This window comes from Bactrocera neohumeralis, chromosome 6 (genome assembly GCF_024586455.1).
Source record: "Bactrocera neohumeralis isolate Rockhampton chromosome 6, APGP_CSIRO_Bneo_wtdbg2-racon-allhic-juicebox.fasta_v2, whole genome shotgun sequence".
NCBI lineage: Eukaryota > Metazoa > Arthropoda > Insecta > Diptera > Tephritidae > Bactrocera > Bactrocera neohumeralis.
The window spans coordinates 30549174-30571450 of NC_065923.1; the positions used below are offsets into that span (position 1 = coordinate 30549174).

The 22277-nt window shown below is 33.1% G+C and overlaps 1 protein-coding gene across 1 annotated transcript in view; it reads left to right on the forward strand.

Moving 5' to 3' along the window:
• Positions 1-22277, forward strand: part of LOC126762144 (zinc finger protein 865) — a 124084-nt gene that overhangs the window by 70020 nt on the left and 31787 nt on the right. The window contains exon 2 of the mRNA XM_050478676.1: positions 12057-12120. The gene's annotated coding sequence lies outside the window, so the exon portion shown is untranslated. The remainder of the gene's footprint in view (positions 1-12056; positions 12121-22277) is intronic.

Sequence of the window (22277 nt, forward strand, 5' to 3'; positions counted from 1 at the left end):
TGGCAATCAGCATAGCCATTGCCGGGCAGCCTCCCGCAACACGCTCTGCAATAGCGGAAAAGGCTAATAAAGCAAGTTGCCTGGCAGACGTTTAGTCGTGTGGTCAGTTAGTTTGTCGGTTATTTGCGAAATTGTTGTGCCTGCACTTAGCATAGTGGTGCTGTGCTGTTGCAAGTGTGGCATGCAAATAGCGGCATGCAAGTGTGTTGTTGTTGTTGTATGTATTTGTAGTTTTGGCACTCAGCATTGTCACTTGTGCATTTTGTTAGTGTTGCGTTTGTTGTTGTTGTTGCCACAATGTCGCCGTTGTCAGAGATAATGCAGCACAAGTTGTTGCAATGCAGTTATTTTAACGCAACAACACATTTTTTCTGCGGCAAGTAAGTGCTTTTAAAGTATGCTTTAGTGTTTGTTGCTATTTTTGTTACTTTGTTTACACGTGTACATTTGTTAGTTAGATTGTTACTAGTGTTTTTGTGGTTTCGTTGTTATTGTTGTGCATGTGTGGCATGCTTGCATGTTTGCCACATTCTCCAAAACCAAGGCGTTCAAATCAATGTTCGACATTATAATTACGACAACAAGCCAGATGATCGTATTGGCGGGCGACAAGCGATTTGTCGGCTAAGCAAAGTGGGTTGCCACACTAAAAAAAAATTAAAGGAAATAAAAAATTATGTGGAGTTAAGCTGAGAAAAATAAAAAAATATAAACATAAAGTTTAAATTGTTAAAAGGAAATGCTTGTAATAGCGCTGTGGTGATGAGCAAATATTTACAACAACAGGAAAAAATGACAAATGAGGAAATTAAAAAAAAATTACAAAAAAAAAATTAAAAAGTAACATCAATAAATAACCGTAGAAAAATTAAATAAAAATTTTAAAGGCAAAACTTATACAAAAATGCGTCACAAAATTTATTATCTTACAAAAAATTTTGTTGTAATCTTTTTTTTTAACTGATTTCCAAATATTTCAAATTACAACTAAATATAAAATTAAAATTTCCAAAAACTTCAATGAAATCAGTATATTTTAAGGAAAAAGCTTTTTAAAAGCCACGACACTCCCAAAATATTACGAAATTTATATTTCAATTTAAATGTGCAAAAAACTGTTTCAAAAAAATTAGAGTTGCCACCTGTCCACAAATTTATTTACAGTGTAGTACAAGTAAATAATGAAAAAATCGTAATATTTGAAATAAAAAATTGGATTTTAGCGTTGCCACACGTAAGCATTTTTTTATTTAATTTAAAAGTTGTTGTTGTACTCTTTTCTAAAAGCCACGAGACTCCCAAAACGTTATGAAACTATGTATACATCTATTAGAATTTTCCAAAAACTCTTTAAAAAAATTTGAGTTGCCACCTGTCAACAAATTTATTCACAGTGCAGTAAAAGCTAATAAATAATAAAACAATATTTTCTAACAATATTTTGAAAAAGAAATAAGGTATTTACAGTGTATTAAAAGTTAAATAAAATAAATAATAGTCATATGTTGATAAAAATAGATTTTAGCGTTGCCACCCGCAAGCAATTTTTTATTTATTTTAACTAAATTGTTTTTGTACTTTTTTCCTAAAAACTATCAGACTCCCAAAATATTTTTACATCCATATGCGTATTTCTACTACAATTTTCAAAAAATTAGAGTTGCCATGTCTAAGCAATATTTTTATAGTATGTAATATTAAATAATAAATGGTTTCAAGAAATTATTTAGACTTTTCTATATATTTCTTTACTATAAGTACCTTGATTTTGTGACATGGCAACCCTTTTTTTAGAAAATTATATTCGGGCATTAGTCTAGCTACTCAATGCATTGCGAAAATTGATATAAAAAATTAATCAAACAGATATAAATTACACATTTTAAAAATTTATTAGAAATAGTATTAAAACTGCAAACAACCTTGACCAACTTTTTTTTGTGACATGGCAACGTTTGCGCTCGAAAACTCTAAGCAGAGCGACTAATCAACTTAAAAAACCTGAAGGGACTAATAATAGTAATTTGAACTTGACATAACAAATAGCAATTGAAAAAATACAAACATTAGCAGAGTTACCACCTTTTTTATATACCATTTGTATAGCTATTTCAAAAAGGATATTAGATAGAAAATGCTTCCCAAAGCAAACATAAAGCAGACTAATTTGCAATATCAAAAATTATATAAATTACATTAGAGTTGCCACTTAAAGGGAAAAAATGTTTATTAACAATTTAATAAATTTTAATTGCATTTATATGAAAGTTGGAGTTTAAATAAAATTATTTTACTTGAAATTCTATCGTAAAGAGTTGCCATATGGTAATTTTTTTATCTTTGACGAGGAATATTATAATATTTATACTTGCCGCGAAGTTTAATACAACCAGAAGGAAACGTAGGAGACTTTTTTTCTTGTTTTAAATAGTTTTAATAATTAAAAAAAGAATTATATTAAACTCCAAATTGATTCTACAAAATGTCATGTATACGCCATGGTGCCTCTGTGCAATGCAGTAGTACCTGACTCACTTGCAATCTTACAGCAGATGCTACACTCATTACTCAAGCATTCTGCTACCTGCTGCAGCTCATAAAATTTGCATAATGTTCACACAAAAACAGCAAACAATTCACAAAACAACAACAACTATTGCGAAAGTGAGTAATGTAAGCAAATTTAAGCAAACAGTAGCAATAATATTTAACAAATGTCAACTGTTAATTGTTTGTTTGCATTAATTTGCCTTTTTTGCCCAACGCTAATGATGAGTTGACAGCGTCTGCTATGCAAGCAGATGCAATAATTTGCATAAATACATGCCATATGCAGCATAATAGTGAGCGACAATGATTCTAAGTAAAATTATAAAGAAATAAATTTATACTCGTTTTTACCAAAAATGGTTGTGGCACGAACGAGCGCCCTGTCACACACGAATGTTGTAATACAATAAACAAATGGCAATTGCAGCATTTAGTCGTGCTGTCAGTGCTTGACACTGTCAACGCGTTTGCCATTAAAAAGTCGTAAGTCAACAGTGATGAGTATTGGGAAATGATGGAGGCGCCGACAATGAGCGATGAATGCTGTTGCGACAATGAATGCGCAAGCGAAAGCGGTGCGAGAAGGAGAAGGAAAGAGTGCGAGCGAGAGGAAGCGCGCGTTGATTAATGTTGGAGTGGGAGTGCTGTATGATATTTGCTGTTGCTTTTGTTATTGTTGTTGTATTTTATTTATTTATTGTTGTTGCGTTTTCTACAGTTAATGTTGTTTTTTATTATCTTGTTGTTTTTGTTTTTATAACTAAAACACCTGCCTGCGCGCTAAGTATTTGCTACTGTTTGCCAACCGCCGCTGGGTGTGTGAACTCAAGCCGCACACATACATACACGCACACATACAGAAGAGTTTATATACTCGCATATGCACCCGACTGGATATGCCGCTAAGCGCTGCTTGTTCGGCGCGCACTTATTTCTGTTAACCACTGATTTATAACTAATGAAATGCAAACTGTGCCATTCGAATCATTAAAATGAATTTATTAGCCAAAGTGCAAATTAAGCGCAGTCATCTGTGCAAATGTCACGGCGCACACATGAGCTTAGTTGCTTATATTCACACGTACATACATATACCATATGCTTGTTTGTATACTGAAAGGCGTATTTGAGGAGCAAATGCCTTTGATGCGATGAATTATTGCTTTCGGTGATCATTAGGAATTAAACAAAATAAATAATATACGTATATTTACGTGCATGTATATGACTATGTTTGTGTGAAGAGAAAATTTAATGAGTTTATATATATTTTATTTAATTTTTTTTATATAACTTTTAATTTTTTTATTATTTTCTAATTTTTTCTACATTTTTCTAAATATTTTTTTTTAATTTTTTGTAATTTTTTATACAAATTTTAATATTAATTTTTTTTACTTTTTTTTTAAATATTTTAAATTTTTTAAACTTTTATTTTTCAATAATTATTTTAATTTATAATTTTTAGTAATATTTTGAAGTTTTTTTAACGATTTTTACCCTTATTTTAGTGTTATTTTTACATATATGTATGTACATATACATATATACTATGTATATACAATATACAAATATTTTTTTTTAATTAAAAAAATGTTCTTTAAAATTTTCATATTTTTTTTATATTTTTGGGTTTTTGTTTTCTTATTTTTCCCAATTTTTAAGTTAATTAAAGCTTTACTTTTATAATTTAAAATTTTTTTCTTTATAAATTTTAATTTTTTTTGAATTCTAACTCTTTTCTTTCTACTCTGTTAAATTTTGTGTAAGTTGAAAATAGCTTTTATTTTTTTAAATACATTTTTTTATAAATTATTTAACTTAATTTTAATAATGTAATAACTTAATTTTAAGTTTTTTTTTACTTTAGAAAGTTTTTTTTTGTAATTTTTCCTTAATTTTTTCTATTTTTTTACGTCTAAATTGGTTTATTTTTTTAATTTTTTTAATTTCAAAATGAAATTAAAATTTTTAATAATTTTTTTATAAATTAAATTTTTTTCCCGATTTGTTTATTTTTTTAAGTTTTGCGTAAGTTGAAAATACTTTTTATCAATTAAAATTTTAATTAATTTGTTTAATAAATTAAAAGATTTTTTATTTATAAATTTTAAATTTTTAAAATTCCTAATTTCTAATTTCTGCTGTTGTTTATTTTTTCATTATGTTTAAGTGAAATAATTATAATAATAATATTCTTTAGAAATTTTTTTTTAAATGTAGTCCTTAACTTTTTCTACCTTTTTTAATTTATAATTTTAATTTTTTATTTTTTAATAGAAATATAAACTAGTTTTTAAATTTACAAATAAGTGAAATAATTTATAATTGTTTTTCTTTAGATTTTTTTTTTTAATTTATACCTTAACTTTTTCTACTTTTTTAATTTATAATTTTTTTTTATTTTTTAATAAAAATATAAACTAATTTTTTTAATTAACAAATATTAATGTTTTTAAAATTCTAATTTTGTATATTTTTTAAATTTTGTTTGAGTTGAAAATACTTTTTAATTTTTGTAAATAAAATATTTTAATATGTATATAAATTTGCTTTAATTAAAAAAATATAAATATTTTTCAGTTTCTAAATTTTTAATTATTTGTTTTTATTTTTAAAAGGTTTTTTTGTTATACTTTTTTTTTGTGTTCTTGTAAGTCGGATTTTTTTTAAGTAAAAATTTTATCTAATTGCTTTTACAATTTTTGTAAATTTTTTTATTCCAGTTTTGTGTTTTTAATGTATTTTATTATTAGTTTAATTTGTTTTTTTTTCTTCTTTAATTTATTTCTTTATTGTTGTTGCCTTCAGTTTAATTTTAGTGTGCCATAAAAGGCGCAAAATGTCACGCAAATGTCACAGTGTAGTCTCAATGAATTAATTTGTTGCTGTTTTGTGTATTTCATTTAATGAGTTCATACAAATATGGCTACCAGTTTCAACTTTTTTTCACACCTTTAATAAATCACTGAAATTGGTTGTAAGGAAACTCAGTTTTTACGCGATTAATTTCTATATGAGCATATGTATATTTATATATATGTATATATACATATATCTATTAAACATCCACACTACTTTTATTGCCTTTAAAAACATTTCGCGCCAAGCTACCAAAGATGGCTTTCGATTTCAGTCTCTTTTTTCGAGTGCCGCAATTGCTACAATTTTTTGGGATTTTTTTTATTGAAAGTGAGACTTGAAAATGAGAACACACACGCCTAATTAAGCGAAATAGAAATGAAGGAAGCAAAAATATTATGTCTAGCTAAATTATACTTGAGACTTACAGCCATATATTTCAGTGTTAGTATATGTGGCGCTCATTTGTGGCACTAGCGCTCTCTATTAACTAACCACGCGACACCAGTTTCAATATTTCAGCAAAATTTTTTAATTTTTATAAACTTTTATTGCACTTTTTTATTATTCTTTTTTTTGTCTGGTTGCTTTCCAGCCTTAAAATTTTGCGTTTTATGCTGTGAAAGCTTTAGTAAGCCTACACAATTTTGTTGTCTCAAGTAACAACAGCCTACATAATTCAGTTTATCAAAATGCCTACAGCTCTTCTTGAAATAAAATAAAAATAAACATAAAACAAAAAAATAATTACGCTTACTTCCCGTCATTTTAACACTAAACTGAAAGCACTGTTTAATTGTTGGCGGAAAAAGTTTACACAAAGCTGTTGTTGTGACAAATTAGGCGAGGTCAGGCAGGTCGTGTTACTATGTGTGAAATAGAAATTGCAATTAATTTTATTTCTATATAGTAGAGTTTTTTTTAGTTTTTATACTCTTTTTTGTTATCTTTATTTTTTTTTTTTTTTGACACAGTCGAGTATAAAGTATAACACAGCTTTACTTTAAAAATCTGCTATTATGTGGTTACAAGTCGCTAGAGTATATATTATTCTGTTCGTGATATCTAACAAATATTTCAAATTTCTTTGTGCTATTATTATTTTGCACTCAACTGACTTTTGCCCATATTTTATATTAACATACATAGATCACTGTATACAACATTTATAATATTATTATGATTTACAGCCTAACACAGTTGAGTTAAAATTGAATCAACTCATCATTACTTTGGCAGTTGAGTTGAAATTATTACCATCATTTCTTTGGCATTTTGAATTGCAACTGATTGCAGTTATATTTGTCTTCACGTTGCTAACTCAAAAAAGTGAAGATTTGACGTTAATTATTCAACTCAAATTTTGTTTTTGGCAGGTTGTGTTGTCTAGGCAATTTGAAGTTGAGTTGTAAATCATAATAAGGTCGTAAATGTTGTATAAGAAATTGTTTACATGCTTTAAAGACATACTACATATGTATTTATTAAGTGCTGTGAACAACAAAAGATTGAAAAAAATAAACCAAAACACATTTAAAATAAAAAGTATATTTAAATATTTTCAAGGCTCATAATAAATATTTTTTAAGATTTTTAATAATTTACGCAAAATTATTTTTTTTTTAATTTTTAATATTTTCCATGACATTTGGACAGGTTTATTAATTGCTAAAAAAAAATTTGGAATAAAATTTTATACTAAAATGCCTTTCAAAGAATATAAAAAAATATTTTTCAATATTTTTAATAATTAACAATTTTTTTATTTTTTTTATAAATTTTATAAGACACTACTTTTTATTAAATTTTTTTCCTTAATTTTTATCAAAGGCTAGAAGTATTTTAAATTTAATTATTTTTTATTTTGTTTTAGTTTTTTCCAATATTTTTAATAACAAACTATAACTTATATCTTTAAAAGAAGAAGAAAAGAAATGTTGTAAAACTAATAAATAAAGAGATGAGGAAAAATTATACATATATGAAAAAATGTGGTTTATTAGTTTCTCGTTAATAAATTTTATTAAAATTTAAAATGGTCTTAAAATTAATTTTAATTTTTTTAATTTGTTGTAAAGTATAAAAAAATATTCTAAGTTTATTTTATAATTAAATAATTCCAAAGAGTACTAAAACGATATAACACCAAAATGGGAGAACACTATTGTTTACCAAAAACTTTTTAATTGCTTTAATTCTTCATAAAAAAAAAATAAATAAAAAATAAAAAAATTTTAAAAATAATAAAAAAAATTAAAAAAAAGTTTTTGAACTTTTTACCTAATTTGTTATTTTTTTTTTAACTTTCCTAATTATAAAAATTTTGTTTTATATAATTGTAAACAGATATTTTTTACCAAACTAGGGAAACACTATTGCTTTAAAAGAAAAACTATTCAACAGTTTGAAATCTTCATGGAAAATAAAAAAAAATTTAAAAAACTTAAATTTAAATAAAGTTTTTTAAAAACTAATTTAAATTTTTTTTTTACATACTTTTTTTTCTTCTTTTATTTTTTTTATATATATTTTTAATTATTTAATCTTATTTTATAAAATTGTAAATAGATATTTTTTTAATTAAAAAATTTCAAAAATGGTATGTACTTGTTTTTTCAATATTTGGAACATAATTAAACATATTATTTATTTAAAAAAATTCATATATGAGTTTTGACAAGAAATTGGCCTGAAGACTCCTTTAATAAAATATTTACAATATTTAGTCATTTCAAAAAACAAAAAAAAACAATTTTTCGTACAAATCAAAATCATATGGAAATAATTAATAATAATTTAAATATTTATTTTTCTCTTTAAATCACTTTATTCTTTTTCTTACCGAGTTTGTTCTATTCCTCTCAAATAACCTTCGTTAATGTTCCATACAAAACCTCGCATTGGCTCACTGCAATCTTAAGATTTTAAATGGATTTATAATATAAGCATACATACACAAACACATATCTTGTTTATGTAACGAATATATGTACCTTTAGATATATAAATATATTTATATCTTTATATATACTATAAACTTTATATTTAAACACATAGACCTTGAATGGCGCGCAATTATCCTTTAGGCGCGCTGCGGGCGAGAAATCAACACAACAGCTCCCACACGAACACACACATGCATTATACACGCATAGTTAACACTACTGCTGGTTTTTATTTTTTATTAATTTTTTTTTTGTCGTAAATCCTCCAAATATGCTTATTCGAACATAATTCAACTCATTCCCTAGCAACTTGGCTGCCAAATGGTCAGAAGGTAATTGGAGAAGCGGTAAATGCTAGACAACGCATGTGCGCGACGAGGCAATAGATCGATAATACTATTGTAGTTGTTGCTGTTGTAGTGGTTAGTCGGCGTTATAAATCATTAATCATAATTTGCGACTATTTACAATATATTTGTTGGTCAAATAGTTACAGACTGTGAAGCAGGCAGCAGAAAACAGCCAACTATAAAAAGATGTTAAAACTTAGAAGCACATTTGACGAGCGGCTAAAAAAATAGGCTTCGCAAATATTCTGCGGCGAAACCTGTTTGGATCTTAAGTTAAAACCCATAAAACAACCGGCGGCTAAAGCCAACAACAGCGACGGTCGCCGAACAGTTGCTGCTGCTCAAAGCGGGCTTGCAAGGCTTAAGCAGTAACAAGTGCCTGCAACAACACATGCCTGCAACAACAAGCGACTGTGTTGAACAACACTCAATTTCATGGCTGCAACGCATGAGCCACGCGAGTTTGTGTGCCTGTGCTTAGAATGCCGCAAACGGTCAGCAACTTGTTGTCCACAATTGGCGTAGTTGTTGTTGTTGTGTGCATATTATTTTCTAATATTTTTTGCGCTTGTTCAAAGCTATTTAATTTCATGTTCTTGCGCCTATGTAATGGCGAGCGAGCGCGGTTGCAGCATCAACGTCAACAACGCCATCACCGCGTCGAACGGCTTGCCAGCGGCGGGTGGTAAAGCGAATGTGTTAACAACAAACGCTGGCCGGCGTCACGCTTCCACTGGCAGCATGTAAAGCGGGCACTTGTATATTTTCTTAGCTGTTTTTTGTTTTGTTTTTGCTGCAAGCGTTTTGCGCATGCGCGTGCGCTTTCGCCATTATGCCGGTGTGCGCATGCAAGTTTAGTGCGCGCGTCTTATGCACTGCATTGGAGGGGTGCGCAAAGGTGTGGGCGGTTGGCTGGTTAGAGCGGCTTATGCATGCAGCTTAACGGCTTAGCGTGTGCGCTGTGAAGGTTGCTGCCGCGCTTGCTGGCTGGTTGCTTGTTAAGCGTGGCAAAGGCGACGATGCGCGAGACAGCGTGTCTTTTGGCGCATTAGCTGTTTGATGGCTTTCAAGAGATTTTGCTGGTTTATTTTATTGTGAGGTTGTTGTTGTTTTTGCTTTTGTTTCTAACGCATTTGTTTAGCCAATCTGCGCGCACCTCATACCAACCGGCCATCACGCGTCGTTTTAGCTGTAATGAAGTTGTTGTTTTTGCTGTTGTTGTTCGTTCTTTTTTTATTGTTGTTGTAATGCGTTTGCGCGACTCACCTTCAGCGCTGTATGTGGTAGCAGCAGTAGCGCTCACTTTAGCTTTGGCTTTAAGCGTCAACAGCGTGTCTGCTTGCCATCTTCTTGTTAGAGTTGTTGTTCTTTTTTTTATTGCAACATTGCCTGTTGTTGTATTTTGATTATGCGCTCTTCTTTTTTGCTTTAGCGCGCATGTGTGGCGGACAGTGATTGATTAAGTGTTAGCGACGCTACAAAACATGATTATCTTACAAATACAACAGCGCGCACACACACGCATACATATATATATGTATACACTTTCAAAATATACATACCAGCATGTATATATATACACATAAATATATATTATCGCGCATATTTAATATTCATGTATGTTGGGCTGCGAGTTTGTGTCTTAAGTCTTTCGTTCCACCGCGTTTCCTTGTGTATTATGAAACAGCTGTAAGAAATTTAATGCTGCCACCCTCAAAATATCCAGTTACACATACACCAGCGCGCATTTAACACACACATTCACACACATATAATATTTTTTGTGCGCATTCATTAATATTTTTAATTTCCAATTAGCGTTTGGTGGGTCCCCTGGTTGCTTAATTGTTGTTGTTGCCTGTTGTTGGTCAAGCGGCACACAATTTTGGTGGGCGTGTCTCCATGTGCGTGTTTGACTCTAGCGTTGTTGTTGTCTTTGCGCTTTGTTTGGTTTTTTCGGCGGCTAACATGCAACAAGTTGTTTGGAAAACACTTACCTCCAAGCACAAACACACGCATACACACATTTGAACAAATCATTTCGAATATACACACATACTTGCAGCATTTTGTACATTCGTTTACCTTCTCTAAGCTATTTGTTAGCCGTTCGTTGCTGCGGGGCATTGTGGGCGTGCATGCGCTCGTTGCTTTTCGCTATGCTAATGTACACCCGCGCCAACGCCCGCCGCTCTACTACACATGTATGTGTATTTCTAACACCAGCGTTCAGCCCGTTTCTACCAATTTGTATTTGGTGTTTTGTTGCTTTGGGTCTCTTGCTGCTTCTACGCCCCGTTTGGCTTAAATTCTTCACCGCGCTGGTAGCCTATGCAGATCAGCGCTCGAAAAAAGCGAGTTGTACTCGCTTGTTCGTTCGTTTGTTAGCTAATTAAGAAAATTAAAGCGTTTAGCGCTAATGATTAATGACTTGCGCTTGCGTGCAATGCCCACACTGGTAGATTTTGGTGTTCGTTTTTTGGGATTTTGAAAAGTTGTTTGCTAAACGCTAATACTTTTTTTGTGTGTTTGGAAATTCAGTAATGGAATGTATTATCGATTTATGCTAAATAGGTTTATATATATGTATGTATACAGTTTAAAAAGTCGTTTTAATGATTTTTTTATTGTTTTTTTTTTTATTAAGATCCACTTTAAACAAGCAAAATGATGCTTCAGCTCAGCAATATTGTCTATAGATTCACCTTAAAACCTTTTAAGCTGTATGAAATCGGTACAACAAAATGTGAGCGAAAAGGTGTTGCCTACATCTTGGCATAAACACCAATTTAATCAAAAATTAAGTCATGAGGTTTACTCAAAATGAGACAAAGCCTGTAAATAATAATTTTAACTGGAAAAGGAATTAGCTTCCTACCTAACCGCCTTACTTTTCATGAATTCTGTATATAAAGAGTTGACATAAAAATGTTGCCTACATTTTGGCGCAAAGCTAAAATGACAAATATTGCCTAAAAGCCTTATTTTATATAAATTTTCTATATAAAAAATTTGCATAAAAGTGTTGCCTACATTTTGGCGCAAGGCTGAAACGACAAAAATTGCAAAAAAAGCCTAAATATAATCACTGTAGCTGCAAAAATAAATTAAATTCTATTTGTATTCTATTTGCATTGGATTTGCTTTGTTTTGCAGTTAAAATAATTATACCTGGGCTTTTTCGCAATGTTTGTTAATATAGCTTTGCGCCAAAATGTAGGCAACATTTTTAACTAAATTTAGATATTACAAAAACCTTTTGAAATTCCATTATTCATTTATCTTTAACTTCACTTCCTCTTAAAAATTCTTTACTAATATTTATCTTCCTTTATTCTTCTAATTCCAGACAACCCACGCCGGCTGAAAATGCTTTAAACAGCACGCATTAACAGCAACTTCAAATAATTGTGGTAAGTTAACTAAAATTGCTAACTAAGAAATATTTTCGTAATATAGTTTTAATCAATTGCCTATAAATACAAACAAAAACCACGCTCTAAATGGTAACACTTGGTAAATTCCACGCGCGCTTGCCAAAAAAGGCTGACGCATGCCAAACAACTTACCGCTGCAGCCTAAAGTATAACAAACGCTCGCGCTATGTGCACCATATCAGCGATAACGCAGCGCAAACACCTATATCATTAAAATATTTGAAGCGCACTGCGACTTATTAGCACGTCGCGCGCATCGTTTGCTTTATTATAAATGACGCGCCTAATTTTGACGCATCGCCCGCATGCGCGCGCGTGCCCATTTGCCGCACACAAATTTGTGCAATATGCAGCGCGTCTATTTTCCGGCATCACTCAGCTGCGCGCCAAATATGCGCGTGCATGCATGCTACATACACACAGTTGCTTGTCGCAGCTAAGTCAGTTAATCGCGCTGCTTACGCACTGCCTGCCTACCGGGCAATGTCATGACCATAAACGCGTCGGGCTTCATAAATCTTTCTTCCACTTTACGCTGACAATCAAGCGTGGCTAGCCAAGCGTCGCTCTGTACACAACATGTGTTTTCAGTGCGAACAAGTGCAGTGCGCGCTTGTCACTGTGACAGCTCATAACACTCGTCACAGTGCGTCGCATTGCTTGGCTCCCAGCAAGTGACGCGACGCTCAACTAAGTAGTATTATAAAAAAATATAAAAAAGATAGAAATAAATAACTGCAAACAAACAGCTTAAAAAGCAACAGCATCACTATAACCTCCTGCTTAAACCGCTGCCAAGTAGGAGCAGACGAGGCCAACCGGCAGGCAAGCGCATCAACGCTTCACTGTTTGTGTGTTTTGCCTCGTCGTCTACAAATGCAACAATCAAATTGCGCTGCAGCGAAAAGGCGAAAAATTCCATAGTCCACGCCAAATACAGGCGCACAACATGGGCTCAACTGCTGTCTGTGCTAAACTTTTCTATGCTGTCCGCCCGCCGCAAAGCAATTCACCTGCTCCGCAGCTGCGCGCTACTGCTGCTATTGACGCGGCGACGCGCCTTTCCTCGTTTGGCCAGTTGATTCTAATCGTTGACTTTGTCATTTTCAAATACTTACACACACACATACACATATACGTACATTTATTTATAGTCTGCTGGGTATGTAGCGCGCGCCGCTGCTGTTGTGGCATATCGATTTTTACATGTTTGTAACTCATGGCATGCCATAAGCGGCAAGTATGTGTTTTTTTTGCTGCGCTTTGCTTCTATGCACATTGATGCTATGCACAGATTAGTGACATCAAAATTTTACTGTTTAATTTTCAACTAATTGCAAATATTTGCAAAACTAGAAAAAGTGAGAAAATCACTTGACGATCTAGCGTTCAATAGTAGCGCGCTGCATTCGCGATTCGACAACAAATTGCCGCGCTAAATGCAGCTATCGAAAAATCATGAATTTATGGAATTGTGGCAAGTAGCTGTCATCACTGCGCGACACATAGTGCACAGTGCAGCTTATCTGCAACGTCCACCTATAAATGTAGTAATATGCGCTGAAATTGGCAATTTTACCGCATGACCTTCCAGTTGCGCGCTGGCAACGCAGACATTGAAAAATGGAAACAAATAGAAATAAATATAAAACAAATACTAAAAAACCAATAGCAGTCTACGCAGTGCTTTGAAGTTGAAAAAGTTGCACTGTTGACATGACTTGCCATTGAAATTTTGCTGCTGCCACAAAGTTTTGGACAGATTGCCAGTTTTGTCAAACAACAACTTGTTGCTGTTATGATCTAAGCGCGTTGCAGCACAGCAACGCAATGTTGTGTTGTACACATACAGCCATAACTATAGCTATCTGTTTGCTACTATATGTTCGTTTTGTAAATTTTGTTGCCATTTTATGCTGTTTGCTATAAATATATTTACTTGAAAGCACTTGACATTTGGTCGCTTTGATTTTGTTGATGTCAGACAATCGCACGGAAGACTGATTGCTTGCGACAGTTTCTAATTTTCAATGCAACGCTGTTGTAACAGTCTCTTTCTCTGCACTCCTACACGCTAGCTGTCTCTCTCTCTCTGTTTTTGTATAATCGTAGCTGCGCACTTTGTGCTGAAGCTGCTGGGAGCGTCTAAATTTGACTAGTATTCAGAGGAGATTTTCTACTTGTTTATAAATATATACACCGTAAAGCTTGATTTTGAGGTTAGCCTACAATTAAGACTTTAAGTGTTCATATTTTGGCTCATTCCACTTCAGCTGATTATCGCATGCGAATTTTCAATGCAATATATTTTTCTTTCCTAATTTTATTATTATTTTATATTGTTTTAATTAAATATCGTCACCTAAAATGCAAAACAACGTATCATAAAAAAATCGAAAATGAGTTTTTTTATTGCTTACGATTCACTACATCATATTACATATATGTAGCACTAAATTTTCAGCTTCTGCTGTCAGATATAGCCAATATATAACCATTATAACCATTTTATAACCAAGATATAACCATTTGATAACCAATTCTCGAATTTTGTTACAATGTGACTGGTGATCTAGGTGACGATATAATTAATTATCTGTTAATTTATTGAGATTTTCCTGTCAGATATAACCAACATATAACCATTTTATAACCAACATATAACCATTTGATAACCAATTCTCACTTTTTTTTCAATGTGACTGGTGATGTAGGTGACGATATAATTAATTACCTGATAGTTTATTGAGATTTCAGATGAAAATTGTCAATATTTGCTAGTTGTTTTTGTCGCTATGACATGAAGCCGCAAAACTAAAAAAAAATTTTTTTCATAAAATGGCGGCTACTCAAAAAAAAAGGTCGATTTTTTCACAAATTTTTCAATTTTGTCGATTTTTTTTTATTATAAATTTCAAATTTTTATTTTTTGTTGCTTCTAGTGATAGAGATATATTTAAAGAATATTCATGCCAAATTTCAAATAAATCGACTGATTAGAACTTGAGATATTGTGGCTACCGCATCAAAAAAAAGGAGTTTTGAGAAAAACGCGTTCAAAACGTTGCCACTAGTTGCCACGTCACTAAAATGGCTATAACTTTGAAAATAATTTGAGTTTTGAAAAATCCTTTTATGTAAGGAGATATTTTTGAATATCAAAACTATCGAATTATGAAAAAAAATCGATTTTTTCAAATTTCTAGACTAGAATACTCCCTTAAGCGTGCACCGATTAGAACCACTAAATATACATATACGTGATTTACGTAAAATATATAATTAGTGGGGTTTATTGTTGATAATTGAGTACTGCACAGTAATAATTGTTAATATAGTTCATTCAATATTAAATATATATTCAGGGAACTACAAAATGAACTTTCGTTTGATATATTACGTGACTCAGCGGCATGCGAAAGGCTATAGGCGCCTCTACACTCGACCATTAAACGTAAAGCGTTGCTATAATTAAAAAAAATCTTGACTCATGCAGAGAAATATTTTGTAAATACTCACCGGAACTTCTAAAATTATACTGAATGTCCCCAGGTTCCACCTACGTGGACAGGGATCGCATAACCTCAGTCGCCCCAGCAAACGCCTGGAATTGTTCAGAGTGCTGGACCATTGTGACCGTATGTAATATAAAATATGGCACAATAGACCATAGGTCGCAGGGCAGAAGCTTCATTTCTATCTATCAATCTAAGGAAGACACTGCCTTATTATACTCTTGCAATAGATATAGGGTTATATATATAAATAAATGATCAGGGTGACGAGAAAAGTTGAAATCCGCTTGACTGTCTGTCTGTCCGTCCGTTTGTCCGCCCGTGCAAGCTGTAACTTGAGCAAAAATTGAGATATCTTGATGAAACTTTGTATGCAGATTCACTAGTATAAAAAAACGATTTGGTAGATGGGCGTAATCGGATTACTGCGACACCCAGAAATTGCCATTAACCGAAAACCGATCAACTTTTTGATGAAACCCCATATCTCGGGACCATTAAATTTATATAACACCAAAAAATTAATAAAAAATAAATATAATGTAAAAAATTTCCTATCAAAAGAAATTAAACAAAATAAAACAGAAAAATATAAAAACAACCCTATGACTTGATTTTCACCATTTTTGGCATTACGATAAAGTGCCTTAAATTGTTAAAAAATAAAAAAAAAATATTTTTATTACTAATTTTTGTAATTAGCACTTTTGCTATTTGGCGATCTAAACAAAGCCTTCGCACCACAAAAAAACTCATAAAAACATTAAATAAAAGTGAAATAGCAATGTTGCTAATAAAAATGTTTTTGGTGTTAACAAAGTGGCAAGCAGCGATTAAGGTCAAATGTGTGTAATTTGACTGGCAGCAAAACTCAACGCGGACACATAAAAATAATAAAAACAATAAAAAAATTAAAAGAAGTGCGCAACAGCATTAACAACATATGAGTGCGGAACACGCACACACTTTTAAAAGCAAATATTTTTTGTTGTTTAACAAATTAATTTTTGAAATTGTTATTTGTATGTACTCGCGTTAGCTACTTTTTGCTCCTTAATTTCATTAATGTTACATTTTAGTGTAATTTTAAGTAGCACAGTGTGCATGCGCCGCGGCCCGCTGCCTGCCACACCACGCCACTTCACTTCATTTCACTTTTTTGCTTCACTTTTGGCAATAAAATTATTTTATTTAAATGTTTTTACTCCGCCTCTGACGCGTACTAACAAATTCAACAAACAACAACAACAGCAACGTGAAAATATGCTGACGTCTGACAGTTGACAGTTGCTTAGTTGCAACAACAGCGGCGTGAACATGAGAAGTACTTACTTTTTAACAGCGTCACCACAAACACCAACTCCAACAGCCCCGGTAACAACACTGGCAACAACAGCAACAAACAGTCGCCAAAACATTTCAATTTTCATTCACACATAAATTAAATTGTAACTACAACGGTTAATTGCTGTTTTTGTTGTCATATATTTTTTTAATTTTTTTTTTGTGACCAGCAGACATTTACATTTCACTTTGGCGACAATTGTCGCCGTGCATAAGCGACACTGCGTGCAAATAGTGCTGCCCTCATTTGTGGCGCTTATGCTGATGCGACAATTTTTGTTGGTGGCGCCACGCAGCGCTCTTGGCTACTGCGATTCTTCGTTTTATTAATGATTTGCCGACTTTGATTGATAATATTGAATTATAGATATTGCCAGCGCGTCTCAACAGTCGTTTTTTATTTCTTTATCGCTTCCAAAATTTTATTAATAAGACGCTGCTTTGTTGGCAATTATGAAATGTGTGAATAGAATTTGAATACGGCATTAAGTTTCACGCGTTTTTGTAAACACTTTTATGCAACCGTTGCAAAAATAGTGGCCTATAGCTTATATGCAAATTTAATTAATGAGCGAAGTGTGTTATAAAAAAATTCCAATGAAAAAGAAACTTTGAAGAATGCTTGTTTTAAAATTATTATAAAAAAATCAGCGCAAAAACAATGTCAAAGTACTGTAAGAGCTTTAAAAAGGGATTAAGTATTCTACTAGGCGACAATCGATATGCGCCTGATTGTAGATTATTATTAATGAATATTATGTTAATGAATCAAAAAGTTAATATTTGTAATAACAAAACAAAAATAATACTCCGAAGCCATAATTTGTATATCGAAAAGGTATAGGAAGACATATGTAGCACCAAAGAATATATTGTCAATATAAATAGCGACATCTGGACAATAATACTCAAGTAAATAAGTAATGGGAAGCCGAAGGCTCGACTTCAGTCCATATACACACAGATAAGCTATGAGAAGGCATACGTAGCACCAAAGAACATATCGTTCATATGAAAAAGCGTGATCTGGACTCGGATTAATAAGTAATGACAAGGTGAAAGCTCCACTTCAGTGTATATATATACGACGAAAAGTTATGAGAACACATATGTACATATGTGGAACCGCAGATCATACCGCCGGCATTGAAAAGTAGAAGTTGGACACTTTTGCAACGATTACTAAGTTATGTGGGACTCAGGTTAATAATTGAAGGGCAAGGGAGGAAGCGACGTGCTTATTTTTGTATATGTGAGACAACGAATAGCTGAAATTTTACGTCTCGTCTATATTTAGTATGATATTTAGTGATAGTCGCATAAATGGGGAAGAAAGAAACAACAACACAAAGAATAAACAATATATGTATAGTAATATTTAACTTAATATGAAAAATAATGTCTTGCCTACATTTTAGATGATCATTTTTTAGATATCGTCTGAAAGTCAAGGAAGAAGAAGAACAAAATACATCCGCAGATAATGAAAATTATTTAACCAAAATAATGTGAAGCCTACATGTAGGATGATAATTTCCAGATATCAGCTAAAAAGGAAGAAAAAGCACTCAAATAAAACTCACTCATCTCGTAGGTAATATAGTTTATTCAACAAAAATAATCTGTTGCCTACATTTAGGATGTTACTATCCAATTTCGTACCCCCAATCATAATAAAACTTCCTAACTGTATGCTATGCTGTTGAGGAGCAACGAACACACCGGCAGGAGTTCTGGTCTTAGTTAGATACTTTATTACTACAACCGTGGTGAAGTGTTGTCAGCTCGTCCGTGCCTTCGTCATGATACTGTGGTATCTATAACCCGTCGGCAACTTCGTGACGAGCTCAAGAGGGATTTTGCCGTAAAGTATACATCCCACGGATTATAATTTAGGGTACAAAACTAAAGTGTTGAATACATTTCGGATGACAGGTTTGATATTTCAGGACAACGTATGAAATGCAGAAGTAAATGAAAAAAACAACTTGTAAAATAAAGACTAAATCATACAGAGATTATAATTTGATGTAAACAAAAAAAATGTTGCCTACCTTTAGGATGACAGGTATCGTATATCAGGTCCACGAATAAAGTGCAAAAGCAAATGAAAAAAGCAACTAGAAAAATAAGGAATCTATCTTGCGGAGAATATAATTTGCTGTAAACAATAAAATGTTGCCTACATTTAGGATTATATTAAAAAATAAGTTTAGAAAATGAAACGAAATATGCGTTGTAGGAAACATAAAAACGAGTAGAAGGAAACGATTAATTTCGTATAATTTGGCATTCTCCTACAGTACCACACTCGCTTGTGGAGCATACTTAAGTAGAGATCATATAACAGTAAAAATATTTTTATTGCCAACATTCAATTACAACATCCGATTGTTATTTTCCAACTCAAAACCATAACGTTCAAACTGCAATTACACAAAAATTCGCTCGCCACAATACGAATCAAAGAAAAATTATGCACTTCCCCTTCTAAAGGCTTTTTGGCCAACAGCTACTAACTCATAACAACTGTCTATATATTAATTATTGTGTTTAAGTGGCACGCTTATTGTACCAGTACATTATCGGCGTGCGGTCATCGCTGGCCAGCGACAAGCGCGTAGTGGCAGCCCAGCATGCAACAGCCTGAGCGCTATAAATGGACCGTAAACAAGTGGCTCACAAAGCCATAAGATACACACAAATACACAAAGCTTAGCTAAGCAAATACAAATATAGAAATGCAGACAGTCTAAGACGCAGATGGCAGGCGGCAGACAGGCAGGCGGCCTACGAAATTGGCGATTGGCCGGCAGGTTGGCCGCCTCGTTGACCGGTTGATCGGCTGCAACTGTCGCGGCGGCAAGCAAATTTAGCGAATTCACCAAATTTGCCGCGGCAGCTAACGTGCGATTATCGCAATTATGTTGTATTTGATATGCTAATTAATTTTGTGCAAAGCTGCCGAGATGGCTCGCCGTTGCAAGCGCTGGCGCAGTAGCAGTCGCCTTACTGTGCGCTGTCAATAAGCGCTGCTCGTTTGCTGGCTTTTGTTGCACCAAGCCGCATTTGGTGTTCACTCTTTATGGATAATGACATTTTTCGGCTGCAAGCATACGAAAATAATTCACTTTGCTGTGTTATTTGTTGTTGCCGTGTTTGTTTCGCTGCGGCTTTGTGGCAGTTCATTTAGGCGAATTAACATTTTAATTTATGCAATCGGGATTTGGCGTTGTGATTTGCTGTTTCTTATTCATTATTTATGGCTATAGCTAACTGTCGTTGTATGTGTTGTTGTTTTGTGTATTTGTTTATTTTTCTCACCCATTGGCAACACCGTTTGCATTTGCATATCCCAATTCGCTTATCGCCACAGCACTTTGTTTGATCTTGTTTTGTCATTAGGGCATTCCGCGTTTGCATTTCGCCAACGGTGTGTGTGGTTGTGTGTTTCCATGTGTGTGACCGTGTGTGTGTGTGTTTTGTTTTGTCAGCCGATCGCTACAAGTGTTAATTGACTTGTAATTTTACACCTTCTCTATGTTCGCTGAAATAATATGGAAGTGTGGTGGCAAGGAATTTATTTTTTTTTATTTTGTTGGGGGAATCTGGTTATATGACGTTTTTTCTACTATATCTGTGCAGATCTCAGCTCCGTATAATAGGACGCTGATTGTCGTCGGCATTAGAAGCTTTTTGTTTTCTTTCCTGGATCCCCCTATGTTGGCCATTAATATGCACAGTTGGGAGGTGATTTTCGATACCGTTCCTGCGGCGTGTTGGATTGTAGCCAGCAGTTTAGTTTTGGGTCCAGTCTTACGTCTAGTTAATTTGCTGCTTTTTGTGTTCTAATAATATCCCTAATCATTTGCATACTCATTTCGAAGCCTATGTGCTTATTTGTTAACAGCAGTAGTTCTGTTTTTTCTGTAACTGCTGGAGGTTGTATAAGTCGGGCCGTGCTTGCGTCCGTATCATGATCTGATTAAGCTTTCTTCGCGCTTCTTCTGTGTCTTGTGCTATAATTACTGCTGCAATGTCGTCTTCGTAGCCAATTAAATATAATTCGTCTGGCATTTCGAGTTTTAGTATTGCGTTGAGGTTGATGTTATACAAGTCTGGGCCTACAATGGATCCATGTGCTGCTCCTGATGTGACCGCTATCTGTTTGGTGCCTCTCTAGTTTGGTTCAGCAGTTTTCTGTTACTAAGCTAGCTTTGAGATAGTCAGGGATTTTAAAGATTTTTTCGAGAGCGTCAATCATATCCACCCATCTAGCGCTGTTGAAGGCATTTCTTACATCTAAAATCGCCAGCAACACTACTAGCACTCTTTTGTAGTTATGACATCTACGCTGTGCGGCTTCTACACTTTCAATGACGCATTTTAAAGCTCCTGGAGTTGACTAAATGTCTCTAAAGCCGTGTTGTCTGGGGTAGAGTCCTCCAGCTTCGTTGATTGTCGTTTCGAGTCTGGCTTTAAGTAGCCTTTCATAGAGCTTTCTCGCTGTGACAAGCATGCATAGTGGACGGTAGCTGATGGCAGGTTGGGATCTAAATTTCACTTACTCATTAGCACCAGCCGCTGTTTTGCCAGGGTTCAGGGTATACTTATTTCGGCTTCGAGTCAGGCGTTGTAGATATTCAATAGTACTACCGGTCCGCTGGGGTTCCGTCCTGGCCGGGTGACTTGTTGGTCTTGCGCCTGCTAGTGGCTAGTTGCAGCTCTTCGAGGGTGAGCTGAGGGAATTGTGGAAGATATTTATTTTAGTTTTTACCTACAACTATATTTGAATTTATTTCAGTAATAAATAATGGAACGAAAATAGCATATTTCTAAGTTAAATATAATATAAAAAATAAAAACTATTTTTTAACAATAGAAAAAAATGCAACCCTGTTTTTTACGCCACCAATGATAGACTGCTCAATACTGCCCTTGACTTGATAATCTTTTTAGTGAATAATTTTCTAGAAATAATATAAATGAGCGCCGTATGTCTTACAAGCAATTTATTTTATAAGAAAAACTAACTTTTTATTGAAAAAAAGTTATTGCTGCTTTTTTTATTTTCACTTGCGCTTTGCATTTTAATGTCTCTCTTCCGCTGGCTAATAAACATTTGCGACTTCATTTAAATTTCAAATAGACTTTTGCGGTCGACAACCGACTAAGGAAGTGCTACATACAAACACATATATAATATATACGTATATATATTATATACAATTACTTACATATGTATGTGTAAGTGAATATATGCAGACGCACTCA